Raw genomic sequence first — 19,001 nt, 5'->3', positions numbered from 1 at the left:
TGATCCTGGTCCTTCTAGTTTGTGTTCGCTTCAGCTCATTTCTCCTGAGCCTGGTTTTCTAAGTCATTCTAGTCCTAACCTCCATGGTTCTGGTCCTTCTGATATTTCTTGTTCCTATTTTGTCATGCTGGTTAAAATAAACCTTGTCTTCTGGCCATGCTGTCTTTTCCTGGTTTCCCCAGTCCTGGCCCTGTTCCCTTCTGGGCTTTTAGCCCTGCTGACCTTGTCCTAGTGCTCTTCACCCTTTACCTTCTGGGTCTGCAGGTCCTGGTCCTGCTGGTCCTCTTGCCCCATCTGGTCTCCTCTGTCATGGTCTCTTCCTAGACCTGCCTCTCTTAGTCATTGTCCTTGTGGTTTGGGTTGTTCTGGTCCTCCTGGCTCTGTTCGTTGACCATGAGGTCCTCTGGGTGCTACTCCCACTGATCCTGGCCCTCTTGATCCTGTTTTTCCTTTCCTTGTCCAGATCCCACTGAGCCTGGTTGTTTTGGTCCTGGTCCTCTTTCCCACTCTTGTCCAGTCTTGTGCTCCGGTGTCTGGCTGGCCTTGCTACATTTGATACTTCTCACTCTGGTCCTGATATTTTGTTCCACGTGGTAATCCGACCCTGGAGCCTTAGGTTCTGAACTTCATGGCCCTCCTTGCCGTGTTTGTGGTCCTTCAGATCCTAATCTTTTTAGTTTACTTAGTCTTCTTTACACTAGTACCCTAGTCCATTTCCTGCTTATCCTTGTTCCACAGGCTACTGTCTTCCTGGTCCTGAACTTCCTAGTCCTCCTGAACCTGGCTCCAATACTCTTAATCCTGGTTCTCGTCCTCCTGCTTCATGTCCTCATGTTTCTGAAATAATATGTCCTGGCCCACCAATTATCATCCAAGCCGTTCCTAGTTTTAATGTTCCAGGATCTACTTCATGCCAGTCTTAGTCCTGGTCTTCTTATCATCCTTCCCAGATACTCTAGCCCTACTGCTCCTTGTCTTGGTCCTCCCGTTTCACAACTTTCCAGTACTGACCATTTTGATCCTCTTACACCCTATTTCTGTTTCCTTCACCCTCCTGTTCTTGCTTTCATGGTTCACCTAGTCTCCCTGGTTTGCCAGTTTCCAATTCCTCTGTTCCTAGTCCCCCTAGCCCATGTATTTGCGGTCTTCTTAGTTCTAGTACTCCTTTGTTTGATCATCCTGGAATTGGTCTACAGGTGCCCTTGGACTTTATTTTGTTTCCCTAGCCCTTCCAAGACCTCTTGTCCTCCGGTCACATCCATTCCTCCTGGCACAAGAGTTTTATTATTCGACCTTGTTCATGGCCCTCTGACCCTGGTCCCATCTGTTCTGTTCCCCCCAATAGTGGCTCTCCTGGGCCTAGTTTTTTTAATGTGCTTACCCCATGAGCCTTATCCTCCCAGTTCCTAGTTGGTATGGGTCACACTGGTCAATATTATCCTTGTCATTCTGGTGTTGGGTCACCCTGATTCTGATCTTCATGGTCCTTCTAATCCTAGTCCCACTGGGCCTGCACTTCCTGGTCCTTTGTTTTCTTTCTGATTGTTCTGAGTTAGGTCCTTCTCGCACTGTTCCTTCCTGGTCGCGATCTTCCCTGCCCTGGTCCTCCTGCTCCTAGTCCCCTAGTCCTCCTTCAGCTATTTTCTGTGGTCACAGTCTGCATATGCCGGGTCTTGTTTCCCCTTGTTCTGGCAGTGGTCCTAATGGGTCTGTCCACCTAGGTCTCTTACTTCTTGCCCTAGTCCTCCTCGTCCCCTGATCCTGATTGGTGCTCTCAGACTCTATTAACCCTTGTCTTGCTGGTCCAGGGCCTCCTGGCCCTCCTGCTACTGCTTATTATGTTCCTTGTGACACTGGTCCTCTCGGTCCTGATCTCCCTGTTCCGCATTCACCTGGCTGCTTCACTCTAGTCCTGGTATATCTTATGCTGTATCACTTCATCCTGTTCCTCCTTGTCTGTTTGATATTAGTCCCCTCTGGCCTTGGTCACCCTGGTTTTCATGAATTAACTCTTCCTGGTCTTTTATTGAAGCCTGGAGCAAATTCCAACCTTCCGGAGGGTCCTGCCTGCAGCCTAGCTATCGAGCCCGCCAGGTCCAGCTGTGCCATGGGAGCAGCTGATCAACCGCACCTTCTCCCCCATTTTACTCCTCTCTGCGTAAGTACACTGTCTCCCAGCAGAGTTGGTGGGGCCGGGAGAGTGTCAGGGACATTTAGAGCGTTCACCATGCTTCTGGGGTGAGTAGGACGGGGGCCACCACCGTCCCATTGGACTGAGATCTGAGGATTCCCTGGCGCCCCCTTAGACGGACGATCAGTGACCTACTGTCCTGCAGGGCTGCAACAGGCCATAGAGGTGGGAGGAAGTGTCACTGTCTGTGAATTGCTGGGCAGGCCCTGACAGAGACTTAATGGGCAATTCCTGTATGACAGGGGTTAACCCACCAGTCGCGGCTGGCATGTCTCTAGCGGGGGCGGGGGAAGGGGTGTTAATTTAATTAATAATTTTAAAAAATGTAAACCTACCTTTTTGCCGGCTGGGTCCTGCGTAGTCATGGTCCCGCGTCTTGTCTTCAGGAAGCAGCCACAGACAGCTTCCCTCCCCTCCCCTAAGCCAATCACAACGCTCCAGTGGAGCGTGATTGGTCGGGACGCAGCCCAGGATGGGGCTTACAGGGAGGCCATGTTCTCCATGTAGGCTGCATTGCATAACTGGTTTGAGCGGCTCCAGAGGGCCGACCAAACAGTCAGCGTCCTCTGCATTAGGCAAACCACTCCTCCCCTGCCATAGGCCAAACCCGCCCAACCGCCCCTAACCAAATCCTTCTGCTTTCTCGCAGTGCGAGAAGCAGAAAAATGATATGGTAGTTTTACCATTTTATCCTCCTGCTTCTCGCACTGCGGTGCTCCTCTTCCCTAGTGGAGGAGCTGCCCCAGCCAATCCATCTGTAACTCGCACAAATGCAAGACCTATTGCTTTGCAAATGCTTGTTACATTTGTCACCCCAAGTGGTACGGGTATACCCAGATGTGGACCAATGCTTGCCATGCCACTAGATTCAAGCTATCCTGGCTGATGAGGGGTGATGTGCCGAAATCTTTCCTAGGTTGCTTGTTTCCAGCCCAGGGAGGACCTGGCCTGGCAGTTCGCGCTAGACTGTTCCCATAGGAAGCAGGGCCTAGACTGAGTTGCATATGGCTGGGTCAAAACTGGAATGGTGTGCTGAGCAAAATATATATGGATATAGGCCTAGATCTCTGACTGGTGGCATTTGACATTGTTCAGCATTCTGTCCATCAATTGCTCTTTCTGCATTTGCCATCCCAAATGGGAAGGGAATGCCCAGACGTGTGTCCCGTCCTCTTCATGTCACTGGATTCACACTGCCCTGGATGATGAGAGGTGATACCCCGAAACTGCTCCTAGGATGCTTGTTTGCGGTCCAGGGAGGACCTGGCCTGGCAGTTTGACTGGACTGTTCCCATGGGGAACAGGGCCAAGACTGACATGCATATGCCTGGGTCCAAACTGGAATAGCGTAGTGAGCAAAAAATGATTGCTGTAGGGCTAGATCTCTAACTGGAGAGCCGGACTGCCAACACCTGTGGGGATGACGGCGGGGACCAAAATTCTGCTGGAAGACTACTTGGGAACGGCGGATGCTGTCTCCTGCGTGGGTGTGCTGGGATGCCGTGACCTGCGGTACACCACCTGGGACATCGCGGCGACACTGTCTTTCCTGCCAGGATCTACATGGCAAATGGCTGCTTGTGACTGCCTGGTGATTGCGCAGAGACCGTGCTGCAAATGGGGGAGGCCCGCAGTGGGGTGGCTACTGCCCCAGCCCGGAAGCACTTCATCATCTGGCTGCCTGGGGAGGTTAGTGGTGGGGATGAATAATGCACTGAATGGCCGGGGTTTCTGTATGAGAGGAATGCTAGAGCTGGAAGGCAGGCCTTCATTATGTAATGCAACAATGACGTGTGTGCGCTGCCAGAGTGCCATATAACTACAGCAAATGCGCTGGCCCAGCCCCTTCTTGCAGACAGGAGCACATATTGCATGGCAATGGAATGATACAATGGGCTGCCTCCCACTGTAACTTGCCCGCAGTTCTGAGCATTGTGCCTGCCAAGTTTTGGAGTGGAATCCGTGATACTGCATGACACCTGTGAGCCTGGTCAGACCCCCCAGACCAAAATTCCACAAGCTCACACACAACTCTGATTGACAATGTTCGCACTGCATCCGGCATCTGGGCTGCTCTGTTCCTGCTCACACTGCTGGTGCTCTCCTGCTGACCTGCTCGTGCCCACTGCAGCACCTCAGGGAGTGGGGAGGTCTGGATTTTGTACTTGAATTTCACACCAAGCTGGAACAACTAGAGAAGTGCCCTGCTGGTGCCTGAACGCCATTACTTGTCGCAGTGCGAGGGAAGAACTATCTCACTTTGTTGGTTACACAGAAAACACACGAAATGTGTAACAGCTATACATGTCAATAATCTTGATGGATAGGCCAGTTTAAAACAGCGAACATTAATCTGTTCAAATGTTTTAATACTTGAATTGATAGTGTATGGCAGAGGAACTCTTGAGTGGCCAAGTAGTTACGTGGTGTAAAATTAAAAACTCAGTGAGGCTCCATACTAAAGGTTATCTAGAAAAAGGGGGGGGGGGGGCGGGAGGGCACAGTAGTGGGACCCACGAGTACTGGTGTATGAGGTACAGTGCATTCTACAGTTTAACCATTTGCCTGTGTGTCTCCTCTAGTTCGTTAAGCCCTGTGTTTACAGAGTCTAGAGTGTGTATCCATCTGCATTCACTTAGATTAAGTAGTGCGGCCATGCTGCCTCCTCTTGGGTGTAGAATTATTTTATCCAGAACCCACCACTTTGGGTCATCTGCTGTGTGGTTTTTTAAGGAAAAGAGCTCAACCAAGGGGGCATCTTGGACCCTGCAGCAGATCCTGCTCTGATGCTGTAGAATCCTTGTTTTGACCTTTTGGATGGTTTGGCCAACGTATATCTCATTACACGGGCATCGTATGGCGTAGATGACGTTATTGCTATTGCAATTGCTATGTTGCCTAAGATTGAAAGTTTTCCCCATGTGCTGGAAAGATGAGCCAATCATAGCAGTCGCGCAAGCCTTACAATTAGAACATTTGAAATGACCAATCAATGGTGGTAGATTGAGTTGCTGCCTGATGTCTGGTACTTTCTCAGTCTCCAAGTACGAGTTAACAACAAAGTCTTTAATGTTTTTAGCTCTTTTAAAGGCAAAGAGCGGTTTTTCATGGATTCCAATTTCAGTGTCAACCAGGTTCCAGTATTTTAGAAGTACCTTTTTAATTTCATGGCTGCGTGTGTTGAACATGGTCACACATACTAATTTCTCTGTATCTTTCATGGGCGGCTGACTCTCTAACAAGGTTTCTCTTGGGCGGTACCAGGCCCTCTTTCTTGATCTGTTAAGGAGACCTTTGGGGTAACCCCGATCACAGAGTTTTTTGATCAAAGCATCCGTTTCTCTGTAGAAGTGAAATCTCCTGGTGCAATTAGGTCTGAGTCTAAGAAATTGGCCATAAGGTAAATTGTCCCTGAGGCATCTGGGATGGTGTGAGTCATATTTAAGAGTAGTATTACGCTCTGTCGGATTCCTGTATAGTGTAGTGTAGTGTAGTTATCAGCTTACCATCTTCATTTAATAGAGTAATAGCTAGGAAATTGATGCTTTCGTTGTTGTAGGTCATGGTGAATTGGATGTCAGTGGTCCGCGTATTCAACCATGATTTGAATTCTACTAATCTTTCTTCAGTACCTGTCCATACCATCAAGACGTCATCAATATAGATTATTGAAATGTATAGCTGTTACACATTTCGTGTGTTATCTGTGAACATTATTTCTTGATTTATGCACTATTGTGTGTTCTTTACATGCCCTTACACACCACTTCAATATGGCCTTGGAAGACATTTCAGCCTACTGAGGAAATGCATTACTACAAATATCTAGAAATGAACAGATTAATTTTCGCTGTGTTAAACTGTTTTAAGTATCAGTAACCTTGAAATGTTTGGCTATTCCTCATGTAATACTTAGCCCAAATCACTTGAAATGTTTCATGCACCGATGTGTGTTATTTATATGTTTATGCAAGACAATTCGTCCCAAAGCATTTGTATTAACGACACCTTTACATACACACGCTGACAATTCGTCCCAAAGCATTTGTATTAACGACACCTTTACATACACACGCTTTCACGCGCCCTACGCACGGCTCTCGTTTAATACTTGGCCCAAATTGTGTGTTTCCTTGAAACATTATTCTAAATCTTAATTGTCAATAGGTTCATGCACCAACGCGTGTTATTTACACGTTGATGCAAGTTAATCCAGCCTACTGCACATTAGCGTTTTACAGCAATTGTATTAATTACAGTCACACGCTCTTACGCGCCCCATGCATGATCCCCTGAAAGGCGTCTCAATTGATCTCAATTCTCTGATCAGCAGCTGGGCTCCAGCCCGAGCGCATACACGTCTTCCCCCGCATGACGCTTCATGCGGTTGCCAAGGTAACACGAGCATAAGTTCACGTTAACCACGCACTGTTTAGACTATTTACAGCGTCTTCGCGACCCGACTCTCATTTCTGCCTAAACTGACGGACGGAACGTCGTGTTAATCTTCAGATCACGGTGAGCATTAATCAGAACACCATAGCGGAGCGCGCTTCGCGCTTCCTTGCCAAGTTATGACTTTAGACTTATACAGTCCTCATTTTCGTTTCAGAAAAATCGGACTGATGTTAAATGAATTCCCAAACTGATTGTTGGATATTTAAATCATTAACCACACAAGGTATGTTTTAGCCCTCGCATACTCGCTTTGTTTCACTTTAGTAAACAAAGCTGCCATTGACTGATTCTAGTCTTTTGGTTAGACTTTAAATTGATACAGTCCTCATTTTCGTTTCAAAACAAACGGACTGATGTTAAAATTAATTTCCAAACTGATTATTGGATGTTCAATTCTTTAACCACACAAGGTAATTTTTAGCCCTTGTATATTAGCTTTGTTTCACTTTTGGACACTAATTTGCCATAGACTGATTTAAATCTTCGTCCCAACAGACTCCAATCCGGCTGGTGGAGTCCCACTGTGATCTATTCTCCCACACTTACCTGACCAAGAATCCCATATTGCAGTGTTAAGTTTAAATCCTCTTCTGGGTAAGATTCATTATCTTTTGGTCGTTTAGTGACTCTTTCCTTTGCTTTATAACACACACCTGACTGCGCTCCCTAAATTCATTTCTAGGCTGCCACTTCTCTCCCCCTCCTTCCTCGAGGAAGACCCGCTTTGACGCATACACTTTTGCGCGATACACAGGGTCGAAACATCGGCGTACTACCTATGTCCACACAAAGCTTAAGAATACAGTCCCATTCATCATTGGATTATTAAGCATATGTGTAAAACAATAAGGACTTTTTATGAAATTGTTTTTTCCCCTTCTCGTCACATTGTTTACAATTGATGTTGTATACAGTATTCTATCACCACTTATCCCATGCCACTGTTCACCACAGTCACCCAGTTCACTTTTACAATTGAAAGTGTAAATTGCGACAGCCTTCGACTAATTTTTGTTCATCAATTTATTTATTTTTAAAATCTTTGATTGACTCAATTTCTCTATTGTGTGTTATACTTTGTTCTTTGAAAAATCATTGATTTTGATACCCATAAGCATTGGCTATGTACTACAAGTAATTGACCCCCCGACAGAACCATTTCTCTCTTTCTTGAATACGTATACCCAGGTTCTGAGGGACTCTGGGTTGCCCCATTACGTTTATTAGGATATTTAACAGGAAATTCAGAGCTGCAAGAATGTTTTCCATTGTAGTCTCTTAGTTTGGCATGAGAATTCACAAACCACAGGAAAGAGCTGTTCTTTAAATAACTGTATGTAATCTGGGTGGGACATAACGGAAAAGCAGGAAGCTTTTCTATTGTGAACATTGTATTAAATATGGATCTAGGCCAAAATTAGTATTATAAGAAGTAGACTTGAAGTGTATGTTAGTTGAGACTGACTTGTGCTTCGCTCATAGCACATCACTCTCCCAGCTGAATTAGCCTGGTATGTACAATAAACCTTTTTGTACTCCCTTTTGTTGCAGATGTGGTGATTAAATGATTTGCACTGCTTAAAGGATTTTTTCCCGACATTGTGGCGAGCCAGCCAGGAGATCCCCTTTGCTCCTGCCTGCCGCTGGGGAGGTTCCCCTTCGGGGCCCCTTTGGACAACTAATTTAGTCATGCACAATTTGAGGAGGATGACAGATGCCCGTTGATACGAAAGATCTGTTTTTTGGACGACAGGGGTACCGGTCTGGGGGACGTCTGCAGCGGCCAGATAAGGTAGGAAAAAAGGGCGATCGTCGAATCCTTGTGTATTGAGCCACAACTGTAACAAACGGAGATGTGTATTTAGTTAATCCTGGCAGACCTTTGTTTAGGAATCGTCCGAGAGAGAATTAAATGTGTTTTGTTGATCCTGACAGACTTTTTGTTTAGGAATTGTCAGAGAAATAGAGGTTTATTTAGTTAAACTTGGCAGACTGTTTTTCTTTCCCTTTGGAAATTATTAGAGAAATCGGAATTGTCTAAGCGGTTTATCCTGACAGTTTGAATTAGGAAAAAGTCAGAGAAAGAGGAAAAGTTGACATTTTGTATTTATATGTGATGTGAGTTGTTTTTTTAAATATATATGTATATATAAATATAATGTAGATTTGTGATTGTTATATCATGTGTAATAGGTTACAAGTTCTCTTGCATTATCAGAGGTACCAACTGTTTTTTAGTGTGAAGTACATTAGGACAGGAGCCTTTAAGAATAGTAAAAGTTTTTTAGTAGATTAAAGGACAATTATGAGGTCATGCCTTTCTTTAAGAAATCTTCCAAGGGGAGGCAGGGAGACAAAGGCACTCCTTTCGGCCATATGATTCCCACATTTCCAGGAGACTCTGACAGAATAAAAAGACATTATCAGGAATGGGCAGAAGGCACAAAGACTTCCCTGGTTCCATGGCCACCAGATGGCTCTTTTGATAATACAGTGATAGCCCATGTAATATCATATTTCTTAGGAGCATATAAAGGAGCTAAGAGAGCAAAAAGATTAGCATCATTGGACATGTGGAAGATATTCAGTCAGGATTCCCATGTAGAAGCCACAGCACCACCCCCAACATATTCTGAGATAATTAAAGGACCCTTATGCCGTCAGGGTATGTATCCATCACTGTCAGCGGAAGATAAGGAATCCACTACCTCAATAGACTCAGTGGACACTGATATTCCAGCTTTAGGCTATAAATATAAATTACACCAAAGGTTGATGACTTATTAAAAATGGGGGAGGTTGATTTTGCTCAAACAATTCAATTCAATTGTAACTTTATTCGGTTATTAAAACAAAACAACCATAAAAGTACAAATAGAACCACATGTTTAAGAAAATAAATTTATCCAGTAAAACACAGTAATCACAATAATGTCATCACAAATCAGGATATTATAGATTTCCGAAGTTTAAAAACATTTTTAAAAAATGCAACAATTAATAAAGACCGTCTTAAACCTGAAAAGGTATATGAGGGAATAGTGTCCTTAATAGGAGACATTTCAGTAAAATTAAGACAAGACAACAATGGAAAATTGCTGGAACAAAAGTCAAAAGATATATTAGAATGGGCTAGCAAGATTCCTCAAAACTCAAGTGGGGAAATGGATATTATACTAGCACCCCACAGGTGAAGTTTAATTTAGGGGTACGATCAAAAATATATCAGGAAGAGGATAAGGGTTATCGTGCCATGACCATCACTGTAAAGGGAATACAGAAAACAATTAAGAGATTAAGCCTTATTGCGGATGACTGTTCAAATATATGTAATTCCATATCATTTAAACCAGATGCAAAGCCAGTTGTAAGGGACAAAGGATATGATCTAGAAATCAAGAATGGGACAGGAGAGGATGAGAAAGATGAGGAAGAAATAAACTCAGTGGAGAGTGAAACTAGAAGGGTTCTTGACCGGGAACGCATGGAATTGTGGCTAGAGGCTGAGAACAGAAATGCTGAAATAAATAGAAGAAGATTAGAGGAACAAAGTGCTTTTAGAGAACAATTAAAAGGAGAGCAGGTGTTTCCCAGTAGTACAACAAGGTCTGAACGGCCATTTCGCGCAGAGGGTATGATAGAGTTAGGACAAAGTTCCCCTCCAGCTGAAGTAAGATCCCTTCATGTAGGAAATATGCAGGGAATGACAAGTTTTATACAGAGAAAAGAAAGGAAAGAAAACAGTGACTTGACACCCAATGAAATAGTAGCAAAGGGAAAAAATAGTTGGTATAATGTTGTCCCATTTACTAATAACCTTGCAGGATGGACAGCAGGCATGGTGCCACAGATGAAAGTTTGGCCAAGAGCAGGATCCTTTGACCCTGAATTGATAAATATGGCTGATTTAAGTATTTTTCAAGGTTATGGGGATCCAGAGTGGGATTATGATTACATGCAACAAAGTCTGTGTGTGTGGAAGAAATATGCTTTAAGGTCTGACACACCTTATGAGGGACATGGTGACAGGAATACCGCTGTAATGCAGATGCCACTGGTGTATAAGACACAGGGAGCACAGCCTGTCTATGTTCCTAGGCAACACATGGATAAAGAAAATCTAAAAACAGGCCTGCCTCCATTACATGAAGGAGCAGGGAAATGGATAAAAGCATTTGAAAATGCAACAGCTGGGATACCTTTAGCTCTTGGGGATGTAAAGAGCCTTTTGAGCTCCATAGTAGGGGATGAGGTGGATAGTATAATGGGAAGTGCAGGGATACAAGGAGTAACTATTACTAAAGGAAAACATGATGGGTCTGCTTTTGGAGTTGTGCGCTCTAGAGTGTGGACTGAATTAAGGAATAGGTACCCAGACCAACCAGATTGTGGGGCATTGATGACACAAACTATGTCTCCAGGACAGTCCTGTGCATACTACATAACAATGATGAAGAAAAAGTGGGAAGCAGATGTAGGACCTGTAGACATGGGAGGTAGTTGTAGATTTTTCTACAATGTTTTAAAACAGGGGCTACCAGGAGATATACAAGACGATTTAGATCAGGTTGTTGCTTTAGATATAAAACCCTGGGCAGAAATACAAGCACATATTATACATTTTTGTAGAAAAAAGGAAGAAAAGGAAAGGAGGAATAAAGACCAAAGTGACAGAGCCCAAGCTAAAATGGTGACACAAAAATACAAAAAAATGAGAAGGAAAAGACAGGAAAAGAAATGACTGTGCAGGTTCCTGTTGCAAACAGAGAGCAAGGAAGGGGTCAAAGAGAGGGGAGACAGATGCAAGGAAGAAGACATTTTAAATGCCATTACTGTGGTAATATTGGACATTTTATTGATGAATGTCGCTTTAAGAAGAGTGATGAAGCGCAGGGAGTGATAGGAAAAGGGAGAGGAAGGGGAAGACAAAATGTGAACACGTCAGGGCTCATGCCTCAATATGGTCCATATCAGTATGCCCCCTATCCTCAACAACAAATAACTCCACTACCACCGGTTTATATGCCACAACAGCAATCTGCAAACATACCTATTCAAGGGGCACCAGCACCTGTTGTGCAATCAGGAGGCCAGAATCAGGTGCAGACTACTGCACTGGTGAGCACAGGGAGTAAAGGACAAGGGAGAGTGATTGTTCAAGGCGGAAACCCCTTTTATTATACAGCCTGATGGGACGAACCAGGGAATCCCAATAGTACTGTGGTAACTAGGACTATAGACCCAGAGGAAGAACCAATGGTAGAAATTATTATAATGGGAAGGAGGTATGCTTTTTTGGTTGATACAGGGACAACAAAATCTTGCCTCTCGGAAGGAAATGTTCCATTGTCCTATGCCACCATGGATACGCTGGGCTTCTCTGGTGAAGTACAGCGCATTCCATACACAACACATGTGCCCATAGAGGTGGCAGGAGTGCGAACCCAAGAGCGTTTCCTTTATTCTTCAAATTCACCAGCAAATTTATTAGGAAGGGATATCATGTCTAAATTAAACATGACAATAAGATTTTCCTCTGATGGGTCCATGACATGTGAAATACCAGTAGTTAAAGAAAGGGAAAACCCAAAATCACTGGGACCTGGGTATAGAACAGTATAGAGAAACTGGTCCCAGCACACAAACAAATCATTCAAAATAAAGCATTGGAAAACATTTGACCAAATAACTGAAAGAAGTTCAAATGTCATTTAATCACATTGAACTAACGTCAATATTTTGCTTAATTTCATAGTTCAGGCAACAATTTTTAACAAATAATAAAAGTGCCCAGAAAAAGAAGAGGGGGGGGAGAGGGGGTGGTGATTGAGTGTGGGATTTGAAGGGAAGTGAAAACAATGATAAATCCACTAGAACACAATCAAATTGATCGGCATAATTAGATCACTGCCGCGTATTATATACAGATCAAATCGTAAATTACAGTATCAACAGTTCTGAGGAATGCCATATATACAAAAGATCACAGTGCATCATGTACTAGTGATAATATTGGCAATGTTGTTATGTCGACGTTTCGACCCCTGGTTTGTTGTAGGTGCTCAGTATGACCTTACGGGGCGGGGTCTTCATCAGGACTGGGGTGCGTGTGGAGAGGGGGTGGGCACCTAAAGAAAACAAAATAGAACGAGTATAAGGCTAATCAGTCTCTAGACGTGGGGGGAGAACAAATAAATTATGATCGTCCAAGAAATTACCATGTCTGTCAAAAGATAGGACTCTAAGACGCCACAGGTTCGTCAAAGGAAGAGGGGTGTTGGTGCCTCCTCAATGGTACGGGCGGAGAGAGTGATGGCCACCTTAAAGAAAATTGGGGTAAATTAGTGGACAAAAAGGAATATTTTCCAAAAAGGTCGCTCCAAAGGTAAGCGAGTAACTTACTCTACCGCAGAGAAAGCTTCTCTGTCGTGTTAGGTCCTAAAGCTGTCGAAGATCAGCACTAAAGGAGCCGTAATCAATGTTACTCATGACGGGATGAAGGCTCGGGGTAGAATCACCGCTACTTCACCTTCGGGGAATGAATCTGGAAATGGTGAGAGGAGAATATGGAATCGGTAATGAGGACCCTGCAAAAGTGTTGTTAAAAGACGCATAGGTGAGTCAGGTAAAAACTCACATAATACTCGATTGCGTTACAACTAAGGGAAACTGAATCTTAAAAATGTGCCAAAAGACAAGTAACGCCGCGGTGCCGGTATCAGGCTGGCTCTTCCAAGGGCGGAACCTGCAGGGAATCACAGTCATAGTGCATAGGGGAGCACTTGCTGCGAGACAAGACTGACCAATTGAACGGGATGCGGACAATAGTCTCATGGACATAGATGTTTGGGGGCCCTGTGGGCATAACATGTAGAGCTTCAAAGAATCGCTTACCCAAGGTCTCTACTCCCGCTTCTCAAGTGGAGAAAGAAGCGCGCGGACTACCCGTAATTTAATACCGGGAGACGCGAGGTCAACACGTGATCTCCGTTACCGTGCTGGCGCTAGATGCCGGTTGAGTGAAGTGATAGAAGAAAGACTATGGTAATATGGTTTGGGAGAGGATTCAGTATGGAAGCAACAATAGTATCCATACCTGGTATTTATAATTGGCAATACATGTTGATAAATGAACTGTCAAATGTGGGGAGGCAATGACCAGCCTGTACATGTAAAAAAACAATGAGAGCGAATATCATTGGATGTTCACACTATGATGCTAACCAAACGTGTCAATACCTAGTTTTTCTATTTGACTATGTATGTTAACGGGTGGACTGTCACATGTTGACGGCCAAAGTCCAGCGTATACATATAGAAAAAGAATTTTTTTTTGAAGGCGAGTAATCAAATGTTACAAAATATCATTGGGTGATCACATTTTGACACTAAACATATCAAATCGATTCATTGAGAAGACGAATCATGATGCTACATTGTCCAGCGTATACATATAGAAAACATTGAAAGCGAGTAATTAAATGCTACAAAATAACATTGGATAGTCACATTTTAACGCTAAACATATCAACTCAAATCATTAGGAAAACGAATTATGATGCTACATTAATGGGACTACGTAAGTTGCTGTCATTACATATAGTCAGATTGCATGGGTCCACAATAGAACACAATTATACAATTATATTGGACCAAGAATACAATACCGTTCCACACATATGTTAGAAGAAAAAAACATAATTGAGCAAAATGGCATGAAATCAAGACATATATGTGTAGACCATTAGAATGTATTAAAACTCGACATTGAAAGTCAGTGGACATTGGTGTATATCAATGATTACAGAAAGATTAAGGGCTCCAACAATAAGGTTGCAAAAGATTGGATCAAGAAGCAAAATAAAGGGGGGGGGGGAATGCATCCTACATCAGAGGAAGTGCGTGCAGGTTAGGTTCGAAGGACCGCTAATTGTGCGTTGCTACCATCAAATTCGTTGAGTCCATTAGCTACAGTGTCCATACGTATCATCCATTTGGATTCTCTCACATTTAGAATGGCCGACAGATTACCACCTCTGGGTCCCACCTTGACCTTTTCCAGTACCAGCCATTTAAGGTCGTCAGGCTTATGATTTTTTAGAACGCAATGTTCAACCAGGGGGGCCCCAACTACAATGCACCGGATTCTGCTGTGGTGTTGCAGAATTCTGGACTTGACTTTCTGTTGTGTTTGTCCGATGTAGAGTAACCCACAGGGGCAGACAATACCGTAGATCACATTCATTGAGTTGCAGTTGGTAAATGAATTGAGAGTAATCGAGTGTTCTTTATAGGAGAAAATTTTTGTCGTATCAGTTGTTTCGCAGGCCTTACAATGTCCACACTTGAAATGTCCAATCACTGGTGGAAGATTCCAAAGTTCTTGGATAGTGGGTGTTGTTGCCATTTCCAAGAAGGAGTGGACTACATAATCCTTCACACTCCTGGCTTTCCTGAAGGAGTGCATTGGTGAATTGGGTTGGTCGATATCATCAGCTACCAAGTTCCAATGCTGATTTATCACTTTCTTGATTGCATTGCTTCTTGTAGAGAAGGTGGTAACACAGATCATCCTCTGTAATGCCACGTCTTGTTTGACCTTGGGTGTTAAAAGGGTTTCTCGGGGGTTGAACCATGCCCTCTTACGTGCTTTCTTGACCAATCTCCTCGGGTATCCCCTTGTTAGCAATCTGTTGCTGAGATCCTCAGATTCGGCCACGTAGTCATCTCTTTTTGTGCAGTTTCTGCGGATCCTCAAAAATTGGCCAAAAGGTAAATTGTCCCTTAGGCCACGTGGATGATGGCTGTTGTATCTAAGTAAAGAGTTGCGCTCAGCCGGTTTGCGATACAAAGTTGTGTGTAATTTGTTGTCCTCGCTGTAGATCTTGATGTCGAGGAAAGCAAGTTCTTTATCATCAGAGTGTATGGTAAACTGGATGTTATGATTGCATTGGTTGAGCCATTCATGGAAAACTGCCAAATCCGTGGAGTCGCCATTCCAAATCAGAAGTATATCATCGATATACCGTTTCCATAGGTTGATCTTGCCAGGAAATGGATTGTTGTTAAAAATAAACAACCGTTCAAAATGGTCCATGTAGATGATTGCTAGATCCGGAGCGAAGGCTGCTCCCATGGCTACACCTTTGGTTTGAACGTAGTAATCTCCTTGGAAGAAAAAGAAATTCTTCTTCATAGCAATCGTCAAAAGTGAAATGATAAATTCTGTTGGTACTCTCATTGGTGATGGTCGTGCATTGAGGACTTCACTCATGACTATCAAGGCAGGCTCCTGGGGAATGCTGGTATATAGGGACACGATGTCACAGGTCACAAGTAGCTGCCCACTGGGGTCAAAGGGTAATTGGTCAACCAGATTGATCGTTTGCATCGTATCCCTTAGATAAGCTTCAGTATTTTCCGTCAGTGGTTTCAGAAAGTAATCCACATACTTGCATAATGGTTCCAGTAGGGAGCCGCACCCTAAAACAATGGGACGTCCAGAAACCACCTGGACGTCCCATTGTTTCAGGGTGCGCCTCCCTACTGGAACCATTATGCAAGTATGTGGATTTCTTTCTGAAACCACTGGCGGAAAATACTGAAGCTTATCTAAGGGATACAATGCAAACGATCAATCTGGTTGACCAATTACCCTTTGACCCCAGTGGGCAGCTACTTGTGACCTGTGACATCGTGTCCTTATATACCAGCATTCCCCAGGAGCCTGCCTTGATAGTCATGAGTGAAGTCCTCAATCCACGACCATCACCAATGAGAGTACCAACAGAATTTATCATTTCACTTTTGACGATTGCTATGAAGAAGAATTTCTTTTTCTTCCAAGGAGATTACTACGTTCAAACCAAAGGTGTAGCCATGGGAGCAGCCTTCGCTCCGGATCTAGCAATCATCTATATGGACCATTTTGAACGGTTGTTTATTTTTAACAACAATCCATTTCCTGGCAAGATCAACCTATGGAAACGGTATATCGATGATATACTTCTGATTTGGAATGGCGACTCCACGGATTTGGCAGTTTTCCAGGAATGGCTCAACCAATGCAATCATAACATCCAGTTTACCATACACTCTGATGATAAAGAACTTGCTTTCCTCGACATCAAGATCTACAGCGAGGACAACAAATTACACACAACTTTGTATCGCAAACTGGCTGGGCGCAACTCTTTACTTAGATACAACAGCCATCATCCACGTGGCCTAAAGGACAATTTACCTTTTGGCCAATTTTTGAGGATCCGCAGAAACTGCACAAAAAGAGATGACTACGTGGCCGAATCTGAGGATCTCAGCAACAGAGTGCTAACAAGGGGATACCCGAGGAGATTGGTCAAGAAAGCACGTAAGAGGGCATGGTTCAACCCCCCGAGAAACCCTTTTAACACCCAAGGTCAAACAAGACGTGGCATTACAGAGGATGATCTGTGTTACCACCTTCTCTACAAGAAGCAATGCAATCAAGAAAGTGATAAATCAGCATTGGAACTTGGTAGCTGATGATATCGACCAACCCAATCCACCAACGCACTCCTTCAGGAAAGCCAGGAGCGTGAAGGATTATGTAGTCCACTCCTTCTTGGAAATGGCAACAACACCCACTATCCAAGAACTTTGGAATCTTCCACCAGTGATTGGACATTTCAAGTGTGGACATTGTAAGGCCTGCGAAACAACTGATACGACAAAAATGTTCTCCTATAAAGAACACTCGATTACTCTCAATTCATTTACCAACTGTAACTCAATGAATGTGATCTACGGTATTGTCTGCCCCTGTGGGTTACTCTACATCGGACAAACACAACAGAAAGTCAAGTCCAGAATTCTGCAACACCACAGCAGAATCCGGTGCATTGTAGTTGGGGCCCCCCTGGTTGAACATTGCGTTCTAAAAAATCATAAGCCTGACGACCTTAAATGGCTGGTACTGGAAAAGGTCAAGGTGGGACCCAGAGGTGGTAATCTGTCGGCCATTCTAAATGTGAGAGAATCCAAATGGATGATATACGTATGGACACTGTAGCTAATGGACTCAACGAATTCGATGGTAGCAACGCACAATTTAGCGGTCCTTCGAACCTAACCTGCACGCACTTCCTCTGATGTAGGATGCATTCCCCCCCCTTTATTTTCCTTCTTGATCCAATCTTTTGCAACCTTATTGTTGGAGCCCTTAATCTTTCTGTAATCATTGATATACACCAATGTCCACTGACTTTCAATGTCGAGTTTTGTTACATTCTAATGGTCTACACATATATGTCTTGATTTCATGCCATTTTGCTCAATTATGTTTTTTTCTTCTAACATATGTGTGGAACGGTATTGTATTCTTGGTCCAATATAATTGTATAACTGTGTTCTATTGTGGAACCATGCAATCTGACTATATGTAATGACAGCAACTTACGTAGTCCCATTAATGTAGCATCATAATTCGTTTTCCTAATGATTTGATTTGATATGTTTAGCGTTAAAATGTGACTATCCAATGTTATTTTGTAGCATTTAATTACTCGCTTTCAATGTTTTCTATATGTATACGCTGGACAATGTAGCATCATGATTCGTCTTCTCAATGAATCGATTTGATATGTTTAGTGTCAAAATGTGATCACCCAATAATATTTTGTAACATTTGATTACTCGCCTTCAAAAATAATTTCTTTTTCTATATGTATACGCTGGACTTTGGCCGTCAACATGTGACAGTCCACCCGTTAACATACATAGTCAAATAGAAACACTAGGTATTGACACGTTTGGTTAGCATCATAGTGTGAACATCCAATGATATTCGCTCTCATTGTTTTTTACATGTACAGGCTGGTCATTGCCTCCCCACATTTGACAGTTCATTTATCAACATGTATTGCCAATTATAAATACCAGGTATGGATACTATTGTTGCTTCCATACTGAATCCTCTCCCAAACCATATTACCATAGTCTTTCTTCTATCACTCCACTCAACCGGCATCTAGCGCCAGCACGGTAACGGAGATCACGTGTTGACCTCGCGTCTCCCGGTATTAAATTACGGGTAGTCCACGCGCTTCTTTCTCCACTTGAGAAGCGGGAGTAGAGACCTTGGGTAAGCGTTTCTTTGAAGCTCTACATGTTATGCCCACAGGGCCCCCAAACAACTATGTCCATGAGACTATTGTCCGCATCCCGTTCAATTGGTCAGTCTTGTCTCGCAGCAAGTGCTCCCCTATGCACTATGACTGTGATTCCCTGCAGGTTCGGCCCTTGGAAGAGCCAGCCTGATACCGGCACCGAGGCGTTACTTGTCTTTTGGCAAATTTTTAAGATTCAGTTTCCC

At 43.6% G+C, this 19,001-nt stretch overlaps 1 long non-coding RNA gene across 1 annotated transcript in view; it reads left to right on the top strand.

The window, feature by feature from the left end:
- Positions 1–19,001, top strand: part of LOC146810130 (uncharacterized) — a 96,392-nt gene that overhangs the window by 69,821 nt on the left and 7,570 nt on the right. The window contains exon 2 of the long non-coding RNA XR_014965632.1: positions 8,201–8,441. This is a non-coding gene — a long non-coding RNA (uncharacterized LOC146810130). The remainder of the gene's footprint in view (positions 1–8,200; positions 8,442–19,001) is intronic.

The sequence above is a fragment of the Triturus cristatus genome, chromosome 7 (genome assembly GCF_964204655.1).
Source record: "Triturus cristatus chromosome 7, aTriCri1.1, whole genome shotgun sequence".
NCBI classification, from domain to species: Eukaryota; Metazoa; Chordata; class Amphibia; order Caudata; family Salamandridae; genus Triturus; species Triturus cristatus.
This window is presented reverse-complemented; position numbering and strand designations above follow the sequence as displayed.